This window comes from Corvus brachyrhynchos, unplaced genomic scaffold (assembly GCF_000691975.1).
Source record: "Corvus brachyrhynchos isolate BGI_N302 unplaced genomic scaffold, ASM69197v1 scaffold106, whole genome shotgun sequence".
Taxonomy (NCBI): Eukaryota; Metazoa; Chordata; class Aves; order Passeriformes; family Corvidae; genus Corvus; species Corvus brachyrhynchos.
In genome coordinates, this window is record NW_008238834.1 from 2,483,007 (window position 1) to 2,485,622 (window position 2,616).

The following is a 2,616-nucleotide window of genomic DNA, read 5'->3' on the forward strand; positions in this document are numbered from 1 at the left end:
CCGCCTTGGTGCCCACAGGGCGGAAAGGGAGGTGCGCTTGCCTTTAGAGGGGAGCAGAGGGGGGAGTGAGGTGGCTGTCAGAATAGCCACTTCCAGAGCCTATCCTGGGAGCCGGATATAAGGAGCTGTCGTTTTGCCCAATATTCCCCAGGGTCGAAGCTTGGCAAGAATTTTTCTACCCTAACTCTCATTTTAAATGCCTCGCAACTAGTAAAGCTTCAAGTTTAGAGGCAGCTGTCGGGGTTTTGCTGTGCCAAGGCAGCTACGGGCAGCGACAACTTCGCCTCGACTATTTGGTCAAATTAGAGCTGGTTCATAGGAAACAGAGGAAATGGGAAAATATGCGGTATTGTGCCTCCTGCTTTCATAGTTACTGAGCACTGAGGGGAAAAAAAAGGTTTAAAGGCAAGGGGAAAAAAAAAAAAAAGGAAAAGAAAAAGAAAAAGAAAAAAGAGAGCCCACCTATAAGAGCTAATACTTTCACCCATGCGAATCCTTGTTCTGATTCACCTCTCCATATTTCGGGGAGGGAGGGGAATAAATACTTATTTTACATAGACTGTGCCACGTCGTGCAGAAATAATAAAAGGAGATGTTTGGATTTTTACAGTAGCTTTCGAGTCCAGCCTGGGAATGTATGTTTCAGACTCAGAGCTTCGTCATTGGTTTTTTTTTTTCCCTCCCTCTGCTACCTGCCTAAATTCATCATTGGGTTATTCTTCCACGTTTCACTGTACAGCAAACGAGAACTCATAAGCGTCGAGCAGCTTTGGAGACTGGGCTGCGGTGTTGCGGTGACACGGCGGGCATTGAGCTGAGAAAGAAACGGCCTTTTGGCCCGCACCCACCCAAATACATTTCTCTCCTCCCTTCGTTTGCAAATTATTAGGAGCTAAAGAGGAACGGGCACACGGCAGAGTCCAGAGAGCACAGTTCAACTTACGTTGTCAGCTCCTAACTCTTAGCACATCGCTAAGATTTATTAATCTTTGCACTAAAAGCACCACTGAAGACTGCAACCAGAAAAATGCTTAGGACGTCAAGGACTCTGGAACTTAAACAGTTATTTGTCTCAGATATTTATTTTATAGCATTGCCTTCGTGCCTGCAGAAAGAAATCCTGCCGTGACAATATTTCTCGGGCATTTAAAAATATTTTTTCCCCTTAGAGAGTGAGTAATACATTTATCTCCAAAGGAAACAAAAATAAAGTGTTAATTTTAGATACCGTTTTAGTATCTCTACGAGTAGCGTTAAGAAAGCTTTATCAAACTGTCTAATATTTAGCCGTAAAAAATATATTTCGGCTACAATTTTCCTACAGTTTTGAAACGGGACAACGCGTAGCTTCGGCTTTGCTGCCGCGTTTTGCCTCGCAGGAGCAGAAAACTCTCCTGGCCCAGGAGCTCCGGGCTGCTTCGCCCTGCGTTACACCGCGATGCGGCTGCCCTGGCATCCGTCCTTTCCCTCATCGAAAGGCCAATCCCTAACCCCTCCGGCCCCCAGCACTGGTGGGACAGAGGCACAAGGGCGGGAGAGACCCGCGGGAGCAGGGGAAGCTGCCATGCTCCTCCTCGGCTGCCTTGACACTCCTGCCCCAACCTCCTCCAGCTCTCGGCTGCTTCACTTCTCTGCTCCTTCTTACACACCCCTCTCCTCTCCCTGCCGTGAGATTCTCCAACCTCACGTTTCTCCCGACCAAAAAAGAAAAAAAAAAAAAGCAACAACAACAACAACAAAAAGAACAAAACAGATTTTTTTTTTTCCCTCCATCTCCTAGATTCACACTGTAACTTCTGGAAGTTGAGTTTAAAACTCAGCTTTCGTGTTACCCTGAGATGCGGCGTCTCCTATCACGGCCACAACTGATTTTCTTCCCTCTGTCATGTTATCAAACACCAAGCTGGAGGCTTAAAATGCTTAAATCTACCTGGTGTCATAGAGGGATGGGAGGAGCATTGTGTGTATAGCCCTACAGAAAGATGAAAATCCATGGGGTAATTTTCTGCAACATTGCACTGAAAGAGAAAATTACAGTGTCTATAAAATATATTCACCTGGTGGGTAGTTTATGTTTAAAGCGAATGATGATCAAATCTGTGTGCATACACATATATACATAAATATGTATATATACATAATATATATATGCATAACATATATATAAATATATATACATAGCCGCACACACCTCTCTATACACCTCTATTTATATATACATAGATTTATTCTAAAGCTGAATAGATTGCAATAATCGTTAATCTTTCTATCTCTGACTAAAACATCACAGCTCAAACTCCTCTTCTACAATTGACTTAATGACACCTAGCATTTTCTTAACTAAAACAAAAAGTAAGGACGGGACCCCTCGGAAATGAAAGCAAAACCCCATCAGGAGGTGCTGTATTTTAGCAGCAGTTTACAACTTAGGTTTCCTCATTCATATTTGCGGTTTTGCTTCGCCGCTCTTCTTTTTTAACGAAGCAGTGAAATGTTTTCTAGTTGAAAAAATCCAAAATGGGTTAAGTAAACCCCTGCAATTTTCCTCTCCGATACAAGAAAGATTAATTTGCAGTGAAATTGTCACCGTTTCGCGTCTAGATCATAGCATTTAGG

General features: G+C 43.4%; 1 protein-coding gene across 1 annotated transcript in view; it reads right to left on the reverse strand.

Annotated features, from left to right (window-relative positions):
* The window catches only part of GATA6 (GATA binding protein 6), an 18,191-nt gene that overhangs the window by 14,400 nt on the left and 1,175 nt on the right, over positions 1-2,616 (reverse strand). The window lies entirely within an intron of this gene.